The following is an 18,789-nucleotide window of genomic DNA, read 5'->3' on the forward strand; positions in this document are numbered from 1 at the left end:
CACACACACATTCACACACACACACACTCACACATACACACTCTCACACATACACACACACACAGTCACACACACTCTCACACACACTCACACTCACACATACTCACACACACACACTCACACACACACACACATGATTAAAATGGACTGCCATCGATCACATCATTCTACTCGAAGTTTCCACCAATTGGACAGTTGCTTCAAATGTTCCTGTAAACATGAAGTGGAAAGGGTTCGAATGTTTCAGTCCTATCCCCACCTGATTAGTGCAATGAAGTCATTTACATTTGGATATCAAACATGCTTCCTATCCAACACTACATCTAGTGACAGAGGAAATAATTTCTAATAGACTTAAACCACCAATATCAATCTCATAGAATCATAGAAACCCTACAGTGCAGAAGGAGGCCATTCGGCCCATCGAGTCTGCACCGACCACAATCCCACCCTGACGCTATCCCCATAACCCCATGTATTTACCCTAGCTAGTCCCCCTGACACGATTGGGCAATTTAGCATACCCAATCCACCTAACCCGCACATCTTTGGACTCAGTTCAATGGCTCTCAGTTCAAGAGAAGTCTGTATTCACCCTACACTTAGAGAATACATCTCACTTCTCGGCCTTTTGGCTAAAGCCAAGCCCAGGATGGGGTGCAATGCCTCATCCTGTCAGCTTGGATCTTGTTTGTCTCTCTTGTGGGGGACCATGAATTGAGTTCAATTGGATTTTGGTTTTTGGAGCAAGTGCAGAATGGATTGGGGGGTTTGCCTGGTCCACTCTGAGCACTGGCTTTGGGACTTTTTCTGAATTCATTCGCGGGACATGGGCGTCGATGGGTGGCTGGCAGTTATTGCAGAGCAGAGAGGGCTAACGGGAGATATAATCACTAGCAGTTAAAATTAGTTCAGGGTTTGAAAGTATTTCATTGAAAGCAGAGGGCAGTCAAGAGTCAACCACATTGCTGTGGCTCTGGAGTCACATGTGGGCCAGACCGGGTAAGGACGGCAGATTTCCTTCCCGAAAGGACATGGACGAACTTGAAGGATGGGGTAATAACATTTCAAAAACAGGGTTTGACTGTGTCCCTCTCTCTGTGCAGTTGAGTTCAAAGTATCTCTTTCTTTCTCGGCAGTGCCTGGTGTGTGATCTGATTGCTGTGAACAGTTTGCCTCCCACTTTCCCTGGCTCATGTAGAATGAAGTAAACCACAAACTCAGCTCGTTTGGGAAGTCAGCTCTAAGCAGGTAACAGCGACTTGGTTATTATTATTATTTATCCCGGCGTGACATTCCGTTCTGCGGCAGCAACACCGAATGTTTGCGAGAGGTTGCAGGTTTAATTCTAAATCGAAAAAAAAACCGAAGGGATATTTCGAAGGAGCGGCTCAAACGGGCCAGTCTCAAATAATCCTAATCAAATAATCCTAATCAACCAATCAGTGATTAGGGCTGTTTCGGCTGGCCTCAAATCGGGACTAATAGTGAATTAATGATCTCAGTAAAACAAAAGCAGCCTGGAAAGAAAGTGGGACACTTGGTGAAGTGATGGCACGGTCGCTCTGTTGCTGCAGAGGTTTAACCGGCAGTGAATGATAGATAAATGTGTAACCTGAAATGACCACTTTAGTGTGACAATGGGGATCATGTGGGGAGGTTGGGACTCGTGCAGTGAATTAGAGGTGAGATTCTCCATTCTTTTTGTATAGTTTGGACCGATTGGGTTTAATTTTTTCACTCCATTCTTAAAGTTACAAAGCCAATGGACAGCACGGTGGCACAGTGGTTAGCACGGCTGCCTCACAGCGCCAGGGACCTGGGTTCGATTCCCGGCTTGGGTCACTGTCTCTGTGGAGTCTGCACATTTCCCCCCATATCGAAGAACAAAGAAAATTACAGCACAGGAACAGGCCCTTCGGCCCTCCAAGCCTGCACCGACCATGCTGCCCAACTGAACTGAAACCCCCAACCCTTCCGTATCTGCGTGGGTTTCCTCTGAGTGCTCCGATTTCCTCCCACAGTCCGAAATGTGTAGGTTAGATGGATTGGCCATGCTAAATTGCCCCTTAGTGTCCAAAGATGTGTAGGCTAGGGGGATTAGCGGGGTGAGTGTGCGGGTTACGGGAATAGGGCAGGGGAGTGGGCCTGGGTAAGGTGCTCTGTCGGAGGGTTGGTGCAGACTCGATGGGTCGAATGGCCTCCTTCTGCACTGTAGGGATTCTATGATTCAATGCATAGAGTGGACCGGGCGAACCAAAATCCAATTGAATCCAATTCATGGCCCCCACAAGAGAGACAAACAAGATCCTCAAACTGACAAGTCACAAGCAAATGTGCAGAGTGCAGACAACTGTCTCTTGTTCGTTCACTAACGCTGTTTCAGAGGTTGCTGGGAACACGTTACCGCAACACGCAAAACATTGGACACAAAGGAATGGGGACATTAAAGGTGAAGTGTCGTGATAGGCTGACAAAAATTTGAAAAGACTTTGGAGACCGTCAAAAGGCATCTCAGCCCCTTTTATTAAACCTTCTTATCAAGACAGGAACAACAAGGTGTTCAGAGGAACAGCGAAACGAAAGGGAAAGGACATCCAAACTTCATTAGCAAGTGACTGATGCAGCATCTCAGAAAGCCATCTTAGGCCAGTGAAGCAGAGATAAGGACAGCCACCATCTACCTCACTCCTGGGCGCATTCAGTCAGGAAAGTGACCAAGCCAGATTGCGGAAGAGCTGACCATTAGCGTCACTAGATGGGGAGCCCCTATGCTGGACAATACCAGGGCAAGTAGGCCAAAGAACATAAGAACTAGGAGCAGGAGTAGGCCATCTGGCCCCTCGAGCCTGCCCCGCCATTCAATAAGATCATGGCTGATCTTTTTGGGGACTCAGCTCCACTTACCCGCCCGCTCACCATAACCCTTAATTCCTTTACTGTTCAAAAATGTATCTATCCTTGCCTTAAAAACATTCAATGAGGTAGCCTCAACTGCTTCACTGGGCAGGGAATTCCTCAGATTCACAACTCTTTGTGTGAAGAAGTTCCTCCTCAACTCAGTCCTAAATCTGCTTCACCTTATTTTGAGGCCATGCCCCCTAGTTCTAGTTTCACCTGCCAGTGGAAACAACTTCCCTGATTCTATCTTATCTATTCCCTTCATAATCTTATATGTTTCTATAAGATCTCCCCTCATTCTTCTGAATTCCAATGAGTATAGCCCCAGTCTACTCAGTCTCTCCTCATAAGCCAACCCTCTCAACTCTGGAATCAACCTAGTGAAAGAGGGAGCATTGTAGATAGAATTCCAGCAGGCTGAAGTTTCTTCCCACTTTTTCTCCCCGTTTGCACCACAGCAGCCAGGAATCTACACACCGACTGGTTAGCACAGAGCAAGAAGAAAGGAAAAACTTCCATTCATATAGACCTCCTCACATCCCACGGTTACAACCAGTGAAGTATTTCTGACCAATGCATTGCAGCAAGTGGGGCAAGCTGCGGGAATGCTGTCGGAATAAGGAATAGCTCCGGAATATCAGGAAAGAAAGGCTTTATTTGGGATTTGAGATAAAAGCAAAATACTGCGGATGCTGGAATCTGAAACAAAAACAGGAAAATGCTGGAAAATCTCAGCAGGTCTGACAGCGTCTGTGGAGCGAGAATAGAGCCAACGTTTCGAGTCAGATTGACAAAGGGTCACCAGACTCAAAACGTTGGCTCTATTCTCTCCCCACAGATACTGTCAGACCTGCTGAGATTTTCCAGCATTTTCTGTTGTTGTTTCACTTGGCTTACCGTAGATCGCTGTGCGCCGACAGAACTTTCAGAGACGTCAGTGTTTCAGTCAATCCTTTGCAATGCTGTCCTCAAAATAAGCAGCATTTCCTGCAATAATCTTAATAGCAAAATAAATCATCCTAATTCGTGCAAGAAGTATGTGACAATATCAATTTTCTTGGTCAGATGAAGGTGCGATGATAGTCGCAACCTATTGCTATATCTAAAGCGAATCCACATCACACTACTCGAAATTCCCCGGATATAGGTTCCCCTGCCCAACATGGAGTGTGGGTCTTTAGCATTCACCCATTCACTCTCGGACGCAGAGTTTTGGTGAAATTCGGGCAGTGCGGAGTCCGCATCCCTCACCTCCAAAGTCTGCAATAAGATCACTGGAAATGAACCAGCTTAAACCCAAAGCAGTTCTTCAGTACACAGCCTGAGTAAAGATCTCACTATCAGTCTAGAACAAACAAAGAACAAAGAACAATACAGCACAGGAACAGGCCCTTCGGCCCTCCAAGCCCGCGCCGCTCCCTGGTCCAAACTAGACCATTCTTTTGTATCCCTCCATTCCCACTCCGTTCATGTGGCTATCTAGATAAGTCTTAAACGTTCCCAGTGTGTCCGCCTCCACCACCTTGCCTGGCAGCGCATTCCAGGCCCCCACCACCCTCTGTGTAAAATATGTCCTTCTGATATCCATGTTAAACCTCCCCCCCTCACCTTGAACCTATGACCCCTCGTGAACGTCACCACCGACCTGGGAAAAAGCTTCCCACCGTTCACCCTATCTATGCCTTTCATAATTTTATACACCTCTATTAGGTCACCCCTCATCCTCCGTCTTTCCAGTGAGTCCAGTGGGATTTTGATTTGATTTGACTTATTATTGTCACATATACAGTGAAAGGTATTGTTTCTTGCACGCTATACAGACACAGCATACCGTTCATAGAGAAGGAAAGAAGAGGTGCAGAATGTAGTGTTACAGTCATAGCTAGGGTGTACCTGATGAAGGGGCAGTGCTCCGAAAGCTCGTGCTACCAAATAAACCTGTTGGACTTTAACCTGGTGTTATGAGACTTCTTACTAGGGTGTAGAGAAAGATCAACTTAATGCAAGGTAGGTCCATTCAAAAGTCTGACAGCAGCAGGGGAAGAAGCTGTTCTTGAGTCGGTTGGAACGTAACCTCAGACTTTTGTATCTTTTTCCCGATGGAAGAAGGTGGAAGAGAGAATGTCCGGGGTGCGTAAGGTCCTTAATTATGCTGGCTGCTTTTCCGAGGTAGCGGGAAGTGTAGACCGAGTCAATGGATGCCCTATGGCTGGGTGGGTTATCTCCGGACAAACTGATTGCCTCGGAGGCTGATGTATCTGACTACCTTGGAGAGTTGAGTTGGTTTCAAACCTTCAATGTCAAACTTGTCAGGTGGGATTCGACGGCCTCGCTCATCCCGAAATTGTAAAATCCCACCCGAGGTCAATGGACCTTTCCATGGTCCGCCATTCGCCCACTCCGATTCCCGTGGCTGGCAAGACGGTAAAATTGCGGCCCGTCATCTCAACCCCCAAGCCCTCAGTGACCTCTGCCCTCTGCTCCCCAGGAGGTTTTGCCCCCATTGTGTACCGACATTCTGTATTTACAACCAGGAACGTCTATTATTTAACCAATAACAGTTGGTTAATTCATTCGCTCTTAGAAATTGAGGAGGCGATTGCCTAGTGGAATTACTGCCAGACAATTAATCCAGAAACTCAACTAATGCTCTGGGGATCTGGGTTCGAATCCCGCCACGGCAGATGGCGGAATTTAAATTCAATAAAAAATATCTGGAATTAAGAATCTACTGATGAACATAAAACCATTGTCGATTGTTGGAAAAACCTACCTGGTTCACTAATGTCCTTTGGAGAAGGAAATCTGCCGTCCTTACCCCGGTCTGGCCTACATGTGACTCCAGAGCCACAGCAATGTGGTTGACTCTCAACTGCCCTCTGAAATGGCCTAGGAAGCCACTTAGTTTCAAAGGCAACTACGGATTGGCAATAAATGCTGGCCAGCCAGCGACAGCCAAGTCCCACGAACGAATAATAAGAAATCGACACCCGGGAAGCCTTGAGTCAAACGACAGAAGGGCCCGATCGCATTTATGTAGCACCTTTCATAGCCTCCAGATGGTTCAAAGCACTTTAGAGCCAATGAAGTACTTTTGAAGTAAGGAACGCGGAGGCCAAATTTGTGCACAGGAAGATCCCACATGCAGCAATTGGAAAATAACCTGGTTTATTTTTTGTGTGATGTTGACAGCGGAATAAATATTGGCCAGGACACTGGGGGGCGGTGGGGAAAACCAAGCAGTTGGATGGGGCCTCGGTTTGAACACAATGGGTGGGGGTGGGGGTGGGATTTTGACCCCTCACTCTCCACGCGCGGGACTGGCAGACTGGGGTCAAAATCCCGTAGGGTTTGCAAAGCGCCGTTCACTCTGGTGTGGCCGATTTTCATTGGCCCTCGCTAGTGACATAATCGGATTGAGGCCCACACTGGACAAGAGCCTGATTTTAATACATTTTAATAAATTTCCATCTAATTAACCCGTCCCTCGCCAAATTACACCCCCCCCCCCCCACTCACTGAATATTCACCCCTCACTGACGTGATGTCATGTCGATAAGGTTCTCGACGGGATTTTAAAATGTAAACCTGTCGTGGGGAGCCCACCAGAGGATGATGATCACTGCAATGCCCGCACCCGAGCAAGGGGTGAGAAAACAGGCCAAAAAAAAAACTAACCTAAAACCTGAACTCAATTGGCTGCTTTATCTGGGTCAGGGGTGAATGGTGCAGGGAGCTGGGCAACCCCTTCCAAAATCATCTGAGTGAGTTCCAGTCAATAATGATTATTGTCTCTGATTGGCTCCAACAAGTTCTCTCCCATCAACCGTTTGAAAAGGTCCTGCCCTGATTCAATCACATCAGTGCACGGATACACGGAGAGTGCTGCTGGCTCTCAAGTATACACTTGCTGGAACTGTAAACCCTGTCACTGAGCTGGTTTCAGAAGATGGCTCCATCCAGTTGTACTGAGAAGCTCGCAGCTTTGTGAAAAGGTGACGGTTAAATGCAGACAGCAGATCGAAAGCAACAGAACCAGAGTTACAACTGCGTTAGAATGTCCAAATGTTAGAATAAAACTGTGACCGTGTGCAGGGGCGACACGGTGGCACAGTAGTTAGCACTGCAGCCTCACAACGCCAGGGACCCGGGGACAAAGGCCTTGCTAATGTCCATCCAGACAATGTCTTTGATTTGATTTGATTTATTATTGTCACATGTATTAACATACAGTGAAAAGTATTGTTTCTTGCACGCTATTCAGACAAAGCATGCCATTCATAGAGAAGGAAATGAGAGAGTGCAGAATGCAGTGTTATAGTTAGGGTGTAGAGAAAGATTAACTTAATGCGAGGTAGGTCCATTCAAAAGTCTGACAGCAGCAGGGAAGAAGCTGTTCTTGAGTCGGTCGGTACGTGACCTCAGATTTTTGTATCTTTTTCCCGACGGAAGAAGGTGGAAGAGAGAATGTCCGGGGTGCGTGGGGTCCTTAATTATGCTGGCTGCTTTGCCGAGGCAGCGGGAAGTGTAGACAGAGTCAATGGATGAGAGGCTGGAGTATGTAGTCTGCACTGCCCCCATCTACCTTCTTGGTTACCCCTTCAAAAAACTCAATCAAATTTGTGAGACATGATTTTCCACTCACAAAGCCGTGCTGACTGCCATTACTGTTATTGTCTCCAGCCTGAATACGGTTCAGGCCATGCTGTATTCAGGCCTTGGACTGCATCGCTATCTGAGGGGTGCTGAATACAACCGCAGACTGCAATCGTCAGCGGATATCCCCACTTCTGAACTGTTGATGGAGGGAAGGTCATTGATGAAGCAGCTGAAGATCAGGCTCTTTCACACCTTGGACTTGGGTTAGAATCCAGGCCGACTGGCGGAATGAGGTTCCCCCTTCCACACTGCCAGTTGAAAGAGGCAAGTACCATGTAATGGCCTCAATGGTCCCCATGACCTGGGCCTCTTGGAGTCTGAGCTTCCTGACTGAGGTAATGATTACCTGTCCAGTCAGGGAGCCTCACCTGTTTATATTGAGGAGTGTCAGGGCTACTGACACTCCGCATTCTGACTTTGTACCTGGAACACTCTGAGGAATGGAATTGAGTTTGTAAATACAGAGAATCTGTGGAAGGGACTCCGGCCTCTGAGGAGTTAATTCACTACCTTATCTAATTCAGAAAGGAGATGAGGAGAGTTAGCGTGGGGAAAATGGAATTACCCATCCGGGAGAGTCGCTCTGCTTCAAGCTTACCAATGTTCGAGGTCGGGGAGGTCCTCACCAGCAAGGATCGAGAGCAAATATTAGGCTCCCTCAATAGCATATGCAAGAGACCTGATTCCGGCTTTTAACGGCTATCCCGACTCACTGTCAGCGCAGGAAGTGTTGTCAACGCTATCCCCCCATTGCATTCCCTTCACTCCTGCAAAAAAGGCAGCCATGAGGTGGGGATGCCAGCGTTGGACTGGGGTGGGCACAGTAAGAAGTCTCACAACACCAGGTTCAAGTCCAACAGGTTTATTTGGAATCACAAGCTTTCAGAGCGCTGCTCCTTTACTCACCTGATGAAGGAGCAGCTCTCCGAAAGCTCGTGATTCTAAATAAACCTGTTGGACTTTAACCTGGTGCTGTGAGACTTCTTGCTGCAAAAATGGCACAGCAGGATCCAATTTCTGTTGGTTGTCGTGGGGGGGAGGGGGGGGGGGTGGCGGGGGGCGGAGGAGGTGGCAGTGAAAAGAGAGATTAGCTCCCCAGTACTGACAATGCTCACCTCTGTAAACACAACCTATACCAAAATCTATTCCAAACAAAAATTAAATTGGATTGGAGTTGGCAATTCCCTGGCTCCAGCTTCCTGAACGCTGCCCCTTCATCAGGTGAGTGGGAGTTCTGTTCACAAACAGGGCATATAAAGACACAAACTCAATTTACAAAATAATGGTTGGAGTGCGAGTCTGTGTCTTTATATGCCCTGTTTGTGAACAGAACTCCCACTTACCTGACGAAGGAGCAGCGCTCCGAAAGCTAGTGGCTTTTGCTACCAAATAAACCTGTTGGACTTTAACCCGGTGTTGTGAGACTTCCTACTGTGTTTACCCCAGTCCAACGCCGGCATCTCCACATCCAGCTTCCTGATCAGCTTAGATGTATCACCCATTACATTATGAATCCGACACCAATCTATTCCAAAAAAAAAACACAGCTGAAACTGGAAATTCTGGAAATGAGGATTGAACAAGGGTTCCGGTGGATGCGTCTGGGCGCTGCGTCAACGTACAGGACTTTCAGCCAGTTATATTTTTGCAAAAGATGTAATTGGCTCTCTGCTGATCTGTGCAAATCTTTACCTGTGTCTTGGCACGAGAAGAAAAGTGTTGAAATGAGATTATATAAAAGTGCATTCAGCTCTGCTTCACCCAGGGTAAGTGCTGGAAAGGATCAATTTTCCAATTCTTGGTGTAAAACTTTGATGTGTAAAGGCTTAGCCAGCAGGAGATCACTTTTCGTCCTCATTATCCTGCAGCCTGCGAAGGCGAGATGGCTTCTAATTTATTATGGTTTATTTCCTGCTCCTTTTTGTTGCATCAACAATGTGACGAAGGTTATTAAAAATTAATGTTCTTAATTGGAGCAAGGACTGTTTGGCACATAGATCACTTTCTCAGATACAATTATATTTTGTTGATGCAACATCTCTGATATTAGGTACCTCCGGCTAAACTGGAGAAATGGAACTTCCAGAGACAACTGAAACCATTTCTAAATTCACTGTCTGCTAGACAGTGCCATGGAACATCGGCTGTGTTCAATACTGGGGGGTTCCCTCTGCCCCCTTTATCTCCCCTGCGCCATCTATACCTGCCCCTATACTCCCTGTAATTCGCCCCTCACAGTCTATATCCCCTCCTGTACTCCCTATATCTCCATCTATACTCCCTGTATGTCCCCTCTACTCCCTGTAGTCCCTCTGTACTCCCTGTATATCCCCCTGCACTGTCTATATCTGCCCCTGTACTCCCTGTAATTCACCCTGCACAGTCTATATCCCCTCCTGTACTCCCTGTATCTCCTCCTGTAGTCCCTGTATTTCCCCCTGCATTGTCCATACCTCCCCCTGTACTCCCTGTATCTCCCCTGTACTCCCTGTATCTCCCTCTGTACTCCCTGTATCTCCCCCTGCACTGTGTAACATTAGTATGCGGGCCTAGTGTGTAATATTAGTACGCAGGCCTCCCTCAGGCCCAGTGTGTGATATTATTATGCAGGCCTCGGGCCTAGTGTGTGATATTAGCATGCAGGTCTTGGGCCTAGTGTGTGATATTAGCACATAGGCCTCGGGCCTAGTATGTGATATTATTACGCAGGCCTTGGGCCTAGTGTGTGATATTAGTATGCAGGCCTCGGGCCTAGTGTGTAATATTCGTACGCAGGCCTTGGGCTTAGTGTGTGAAATTATTACGCAGGCCTCGGGCCTAGTGTGTGATATTATTACGCAGGCCTCGGGCCTAGTGTGTGATATTAGTACGCAGGCCTGGGTTGCATCTTTACACCTGTCAATATTTAGCCCTGGGCTGTTGTTCTTGCTCTGTGTATTGCCTTTTTGACATTCAGCCTCATGGGCAGGACACATCCACTTCAAAAATTCCAAGATGGAGGCAATGTTGGTGTGCAGGACATTGATCTTCCAAATTGGAGCAGTTTCTAACAGTGAAAACTTAACGTTAAAGTTTCCTCATGGAGAATTGGGACTCACTGCAGCCCCAAAGCAGACAGTGTGTGGTTTACACGCTAGAAACATTCTTCAGCAAGGCAGCCTTCCTATTTGAAATGTGTTGGAGGTTGTCTTGGTGCCGTAGGAACAGCAGCTTGGAGGACTGAAGGGGGCTCAGCCATCCCCTCTCCCTGTATTTAAGAGAAATGTACCAACTGTGTGTCATGTGGGAGCGATTGTTGCAAGAAAATGATGCAATTAAAATCTCCTCCTAAACAATTATCGCAGGACTTTTTAGTTCATTAAAAGCAAAGTTCACAGTGGCTGGATTCTGGTCACTGATGCTTTGTTTTATTGTTATATTTATGTCCCATGACTCGGTGAGGCTCTGCCATGGTCCGGTACACCATCAGGTACATCCTTAGGTATATGCTCAGGTACACAGTCAGGTATATGCTCAAGTATATGCTCAGGTACATGGTCATGTACACCCTCAGGTACACATTCAGGTACACCTTCAGGTACATGGTCAGTTACTTAGGTACATGGTCAGGTACACCCTCAGGTACACGCTTAAGTACATTGTCAGTTACTTGGTCAGGTACACGGTCAGGTATACAGTCAGGTACACGGTCAGGTACGTGCTCAAGTACACCCTCAGGTACACGCTCAGATACACCTTCAGGTACATGCTCAAGTACACCCTCAGGTACACACTCAGGTACACCTTCAGGTACATGGTCAGGTACATACTCAAGTACAACCTCAGGTACATGCTTAGGTACACCCTCAAGTACATGCTCAGGTACACCTTCAGGTACATGGTCAGGTACACAGTCAGGTACACATTCAGGTACATGCTCAGGTACATGCCCAAGTACACCCTCAGCTACATGGTCAGTTACTTAGGTATATGATCAGGTACACCCACAAGTACACAGTCAGGTACACAGTCAGGTACACCCTCAGGTCGGTACAGAACCAACTCAGTTCAAACCATGCAGTATTTTAAATCTCTGTGAAATCTCGCTACTTCTCCCTTCTTCTTTAAGATTCTCCGTAAAACCGACCTGACCTTTCTGTCCCGTTGGGAATGGCCCTTTGAGCTTGTCTGTTTAATAAATCGGATAGATTTGATCCAAAGCGTCGCACCTAAACTCTGTAAACCTGCGTGCCCCCCTGCAGCTTCCCGTCAAATCCTCGGCTGAGTAGGCACCTTGCAGAGCACCTTGGGATGCTAAGGAAATGCAAGTTGTTGTTAAATGGGCGGTTAATTCATCGGGACGTTTGAGGAACAATGTAAAAGGTTGCGCAGGATTGTTGACGGCCAGTAGCCCCCAGCGGCCATCCAGCGGGCAAGACTGTGTGAAGGTGAATGAGGCGACGCACGGGGCAGTGACCAGTTTAAATGTTTCGGTTTTTTTTGAGAAGGCAAGACCGATTTTCCAACCGCATTTGTCTCCGGATTAATTTTTACTGACACTCGAGCAAAGTCTTTACACGAGCTGAGAAAAGGGACAGACTGTTTATCAGCAGTAATCTCATTAAAGGTTGGAAGCCAGTCGGTTAGGGCCAGTTGTCAAATTTGAGCCAGGAACACCGACAGAGTGGCTGCCGTCTCTCACACTGATAGCCCCCGGGGGAACTGTTAACCCTCAAAGCTCCCTCATCTCATCCAGCTGCCACCCGTGAAGTGACATTAAAATGCAAGGGGAAAACTCAGACTGTTTTTGATATTAATCTCAGCTGATAGTTTCTGAGGTATTTCATTTCAAAATGATGTACTCATTAAATCAACGGTGGGCTGCCACGCCAGACCGGGAAGAGGGGGCAGTGATTCTGGAGGGGCCACTGGGTCACCCCGGTTCAAACCCCGATGCCATCTATTTCCCGCTTGCAGCTAAGAGAATGGAGAGGGGGACACTTTGGGGGCCGATCTCACCAATAATATTCTAGGTGCTGAACGAGCGAGAAATGGGAGAGTTTCAGACTCATTCTCTGGGCGAGTTAAAACATTTTTTTAAGGGACTTAGTAAAAGAAAAGTGGCCAGGTTGCAATTCTCGCCAGTAGGGGGAGGGCGAAACCTAATCTCGCCGGTGAAGCCAGCTGCTGAACACTGGGGGCGCCATTGCACAGGCACCTCAACCTCCCAACATACTGTGTACACACAATACACAGGACATTGGGACCCACTACCGATCGCTCCCTGTGACAGGCTCCGCCCCCACCGCCCCCGGACACAACCCCCTCCCTTATGTCCACCCCACCAGTTGCCTGCCCAGACATTGTCCCCCACTCCTGCCCCAGCCGATCGCTCCCCATCCCCCCTCCCTGATCACTGCTCCAGACATTCATGCCCCCCCCCGCCTTGCAGAGTTCCCCCCTTCACTCCCCTGCACCCTCCCACGGAGCTCCCCTGTCTTCCCCATCATGGTCCCGACCCTCCTCTGGCCCTGTCCCATCAGGAACCACCCTCTTAGGCACCGCCCCTTGACACTGCCCAGAGGGCAGGGTCGGGGTGCCCGATGGACCGTGCCAGGGTGCCAGACTGGCACTGCCCAAGGGGCATTGCCTGACCTTGCCCCCAAACACCCAGGGGGCTTCAATGTCCTCCGTTCCCACTGGCAAGGCCATCACACCATGTCCCCACTGGTGGGGACCGTACGTGATCCTTGCTGGTGAGGACCTTCACCCGCAGCAGGTAAGGCCAAGTGAGGCCTTTCTGAGCGCGAAGCCAATTTTGCTGGCACAACAGGGCCGGTAAGATTGGGAGAGGCGTAAGCCGGGCGCGATTCTGATTTCACGCCTCTCGCCCGATTTTACAGACTCGCCACGCCAATCAACCGGCGGGACGGTAAGATCGCCCCCTCTCGCTAGATTTGGGGTAGAACAAGGAGTGACTCAGGAGAAAGCCCAGCCATAGGGAGGAGTTTCTTCACTGAGAGGGTTGTGGATTGGTTGGAATTCGCTTTCACAGGTTGCAGTCAGGTGTTGAGACGGAGATCCATTAATTTTTAGTCACCGAGGGAACCTGGCGAGATGAGAACAATGGGGAAAAGCTCAGTCTAAGCAAAAGATCCGCCATGATCTGATCGAATGGCACAGCAGGCTTGAGGGGCCGAATGGCCTCCTCCTGCTCCTAAGAAAGCAAAATCCTGTAGATGCTGGAAATCAGAAATAAAAGCAGAGAAAATGCTGGATGAATTCAGCAGGTCTGACAACATCTGCGGAGAGAGAAACAGAGTTAACGTTTCGGGTCCATGAGATATAGGAGCAGAATTAGGCCATTTGGCCCATCATACCTGCTGTGCCACTCAATCATGGCTGATATGATTCTCATCCCCATTCTCCTGCCTTCTCCCCTTGATCCCCTTCTTGATAAAGAACCGATCTATCTCTGTCTTAACGACACTCAATGACCTGGCCCTCCACAGCCTTCTGCAGCAAAGAGTTCCACAGATTCACCACCCTCTGGCTGAAGAAATTCCTCCGCATCTCAGTCTAAAATTGGCGCCCCTTTATCCTGAGACTCTGCCCTCTGGCCCTACCCTGAGTGAAACTAATGAAAGGCAACATGAGGTGAGTTCTGCAGAGGACGGGCAGTCGCTCTGCCAGGTCACAGCCTGTGCCCTACTCACCCAGACAGAGCTGCCAACGTGAACTTGGAAATATCCTTTCCAGCCACTCATACAACAGAGGATGACAGAGGCTCGGGGCTATTGATTGGATGTTCCTTCAGTCCCGCGTGAGCTGCAGGTTAACCTTTAGAATCAGAGCAACTCACGGCGACAGATAGAGGCCATTCGGTCCATCGTGCCTGTGCTAGTTTTTCAAAGATCAGTCTCTCTTCACTGCACTTTCTCTGCGCCGCTGTGAGTTCCTGAACCTCAAATAACGGGTGGGATTTTCCGGCCCACTCACCCCAAGGCCGCAAAATCCCACCTGATGTCAATGGACCTTTGCATGGTCTTCCCCCCACCCGCCCGCTACAATTCCCATGGTGGGCAGGAGGGGAAAAATCCCTCCAACTTGTCCAACATTCTCTCAAAATTAGTTACGGAATATGCTTCCACTAGATTCCAGATTCTAAAAAATCTCTCCTCCTCTCCATGCTTATGATGCCGAGTGTTTGACCTCTGCTTATTAACCCACTTGCCAGCGGGAATAGTTTCTCTCTCTCATCTTGCAAAACCTCGATGAGGTCATCTCTTTGTCTTCTTTGCTGTGAGGAAAATAGTCTGAACTTTTCCAACCTCTCCTCGTAACTCATTCCAGTCTTCCGTCAGTCACTTGGAAGCTTTTGCCTCTTAAAGAGACAGTCAGGTTAACATTCGCAAAAACATTTTAGAACCAGTGAACCAAAGAGCCTAAAGGGTTGGCCTGGGAGGCAAGGTGGACTGTGGGTGCAGGAAGAAGAAGGTCAGTGAACAGGGTCCCAGCTGTATGTGTAATCATAGATCATAGAATCCTTACAGTACAGCAGGAGGCCATTTGGCCCGTCGAGTCTGCACCAACCACAATCCCACCCAGGCCCTACTCCTGCAACCCCTATGGGTGGCATGGTGACACACCGGTTAGCACTGCTGCCTCACAGTGCCAGGGACCCAGGTTCGATTCCCGGCTCGGGTCACTGTCTGTGTGGAGTTTCTCCCCGTGTCAGCGGGGGTTTCCTCCGGGTGCTCCGGTTTCCTCCCACAGTCCAAAGATGTGCAGGTTAGGTGGATTGGCCATGCTAAAATTGCCCCTTAGTGTAAGGGGGACTAGCTAGGGTAAATTTATGGGGATAGGGCCTGGGTGGGATTGTGGTCGGTGCAGACTCAATGGGCCGAATGGCCTCCTTCTGCACTGTAGGGATTCTATATTTACCCCGCTAAACCCCTTGACACTGGGGTTAATTTAGCATGGCCAATCAACCTAACCCGCACATTTTTGGACTGTGGGAGGAAACCGGAGCACCCGGAGGAAACCCAAGCAGTCATTGGACGGAATTGGAATTTGATGCCTCCCAAGGTTGGATAGGCCTTGGCCACTCTGTGACTTAGCTCAGTGCAGGAAGAGCAATTGCTTGGGTGAAGATGTGAGGTGAGGGGTGTCTTGTGGTCTGAAGGTGGGGTGGGTGGGGGGGAGGTGGGATAGCTCAGGAGAAAGGCCTATTGGTAATGCAGGAAGGGTCGTCAAGAGGGGGAGGAACAGCAGCAACAACACAACTGGTAAATGCCACAAACACCCATAAGCCCCTCACGTCTCTGCATCAGCACAGTGGAGACTGGACAGATGTGCGCTGGTGTGTGACTGTTCACCATTAAGCACCCAAATCTTCCTGCCTGTTGCCCCCGGGTGCCCCCTTTGTCCAGGGCAATGTTTAGTCTGGGACCTGGTTCCCTCTCAATCCCCCACCAGTGTGTATCTCCCCCAGTTTCTGACTGGCTTCAGGAACTGGTCACGCGGGGACATGCAACTATATTCAAAACATGGGGAAAGGCATCGCTCCGTTGATTAAAAAAAACTGGGCTTGTGGTTTGCAGAATGTGGAACCCCTTTTATCACAGAATCCCTACAGTGCAGGAGGAGGCCATTCGGCCCATCGAATCTGCACCGACTACAATCCCACCCAGGCCCTATTTCCATAACTGCATGCATTTACCCTAGCTAGTCCCCCTGACACTAAGGGGCAATTTAGCACGGCCAATCCACCTAACCCGCACATCTTTGGACTGTGGGTGGAAACCGGAGCACCCGGAGGAAACCCACGCAGACACGGGGAGAATGTGTAGACTCCAAACAGACAGTGACCCAAGCCGGGAATCGAACCCGGGTCCCTGGCGCTGTGAGGCAGCAGTGCTAACCACTGTGCTACCCCCAAAGATTCTGCAGAAATCATCCACACTGGAGCCAGCCAGTCTGAATAAAGGAGTTCTCAGACTCCATCCCACTCCTGGTCACTTTCACAGCCCAGACAGTGATAGGAATTCTCTGTCCTTCAGTCTAGTTGATAAATCTGAAGTCCTGTGTTTTTTTAACCTGATCCTCTCAACCATCTCCCTGTCGTTAAAGTCACACATGAAGTCAGTCCAAGATATGTGCAGCCGTTTAAACTTGTACAGGTGATTCTAGCGATAGACCACTAAAGGCTGAGTGTTTCAACACACTAATCTCACTGATTTGAGGGGAGTGACCTGTCTCAGGGTTACTGAACCAAAGTGGGCTACCGGGGAACAGTTTTAGCAGCAATGCTGCATCCCCTCAGCTGTGCACTCAAATCGCAGACCAGACTATTTAATCTTTGAGTGGGACCTGTAGCTATAACTTCCTGACGCACCTGGGCCAAGCTGACTTTTGTCTGAGTGTGAGGGACCTCCACTCCCACAATAGGAGGCAGATTGTCCACAAGTCCCAGCCGACCAACGGCTCGGTGGCACAGTGGTTAGCGCTGCTGCCTCAGAGCGCCAGGGACCCGGGTTCGAATCCTGGCTTGAGTGACTGTCTGTGCGGAGTCTGCATGTTCTCCCCGTGTCTGCATGGGTTTCCTCCGGGTGCTCCGGTTTCCTCCCACACTCCAAAGATGTGCGGGTTAAGTGGATTGGCCATGCTAAATTGCCCCTTCATATTCCGGGATGTATAGGTTGGAGAGATTAGCCGGGTAAATATGTGGGGGTTACGGGCTTAGGGCCTGGGTGGGATTGTTGTTGGTGCAGACTCAATGGGCCGAATGGCCTTCTGTAGATTTTCTGTGACTGCCACACTGCAATTCTGAGTAGGCATGTTGTTTGTTTTAAGTGAGGGGGGTGCAACGAAACTACACATTGATGCTCTGTGCCATCAAGTGGGCAAACGGTGCCCACGATTTACTGCCCCCCCCCACCGCGAATTGCCAGTTCCCACCCTGCTACTGGGGAAAGTGCCAATCAGAGCAGTCAGAGAAGATTGAGGGTGAATGGTGGCAGAGTGGCATTGACTGAGATACCCACAGTGGATGGATAGTAAGTGGCAGGAAAGAGATGATGAAACCAGGGATAAGGGAGGTGGGAAATGTACACGGGACACGGTAACAGCAGCTGGCCCCGAAACCAACTGCCTCAGAGTGAGGTCTCTCAGCAATGGGTGCGGGAGAGGGTAACGGGGAGAAAGTGGAAGGGAGGGAGGGAATGAGAGGTACCAGACTGAGAGAAAGGTCAGAGACCTATCCCAGACACAGCTCCCAGGAAATCCCTGTCTCTCACTCACACACACATAGAGACACACACACACATACACATATATACAGACACACACAAGCACACACACACACATAGAGACACACATATACAGGCACACGCATACACACAGACACAGGCACACACACACACACACACACATACAGACATACACAAGCAATCACACACACACATAGAGACACACATATACAGGCACAGGCACACATACACACACACATACAGACATACACAAGCAATCACACACACACATAGAGACACACATATACAGGCACAGGCACACATACACACACACATACAGACATACACAAGCAATCACACACACACATAGAGACACACATATACAGGCACAGGCACACATACACACACACATACAGACATACACAAGCAATCACACACACACATAGAGACACACATATACAGGCACACATACATACAGACACAGGCACACACAGATGCACACACAGGCACACACTCACACAAAAACATCCACAGACACACACACATACAGACATATAGACACACACACAGGCACACAGACATATGCAGAGAAGCACACATATAGATATATATACATACATACATATAGAGACATACATGCAAACACATACAGACACATACACACACATTCACACATACACGACAGATCAGTGGCAACATTTTGATAAATGACACACCAAAAAAAAGCGAAATAAAAGTGCAATGCTTTTTTTAAAAAAAAAGTCACCCACAGCAATAAAACTTAACAATAAAAATAACCAGTGACAGCTGAGCTTTCTACTGAACCCTCAGTTATTGAAGATTAAAAATGCTGGGTGGTTAAAAGCAGCGTGGATTTACACCCTTACAAGCCAGACGGAGTGTCACCGTTATTTCCCCTCAACGCTGTAGCAATGTTTTGGGTTTTTTATATATATTAACTGTGCATCCCAGATTGCCTCTGACTGTGCATTGGTAATGA

General features: G+C 48.7%; 1 protein-coding gene across 17 annotated transcripts in view; it reads left to right on the plus strand.

Moving 5' to 3' along the window:
• casz1 (castor zinc finger 1) overlaps window positions 1-18,789 on the plus strand; it is a 445,565-nt gene that overhangs the window by 270,069 nt on the left and 156,707 nt on the right. For 13 of the 17 annotated variants that reach the window (XM_078238639.1, XM_078238637.1, XM_078238654.1 and 10 more), the window contains one exon: window positions 1,140-1,251. The exons of the other annotated variants lie outside the window; for them this stretch is intronic. The gene's annotated coding sequence lies outside the window, so the exon portion shown is untranslated. The remainder of the gene's footprint in view (window positions 1-1,139; window positions 1,252-18,789) is intronic. 17 annotated transcript variants of the gene reach the window in all.

This window comes from Mustelus asterias, chromosome 22 (assembly GCF_964213995.1).
Source record: "Mustelus asterias chromosome 22, sMusAst1.hap1.1, whole genome shotgun sequence".
NCBI lineage: Eukaryota > Metazoa > Chordata > Chondrichthyes > Carcharhiniformes > Triakidae > Mustelus > Mustelus asterias.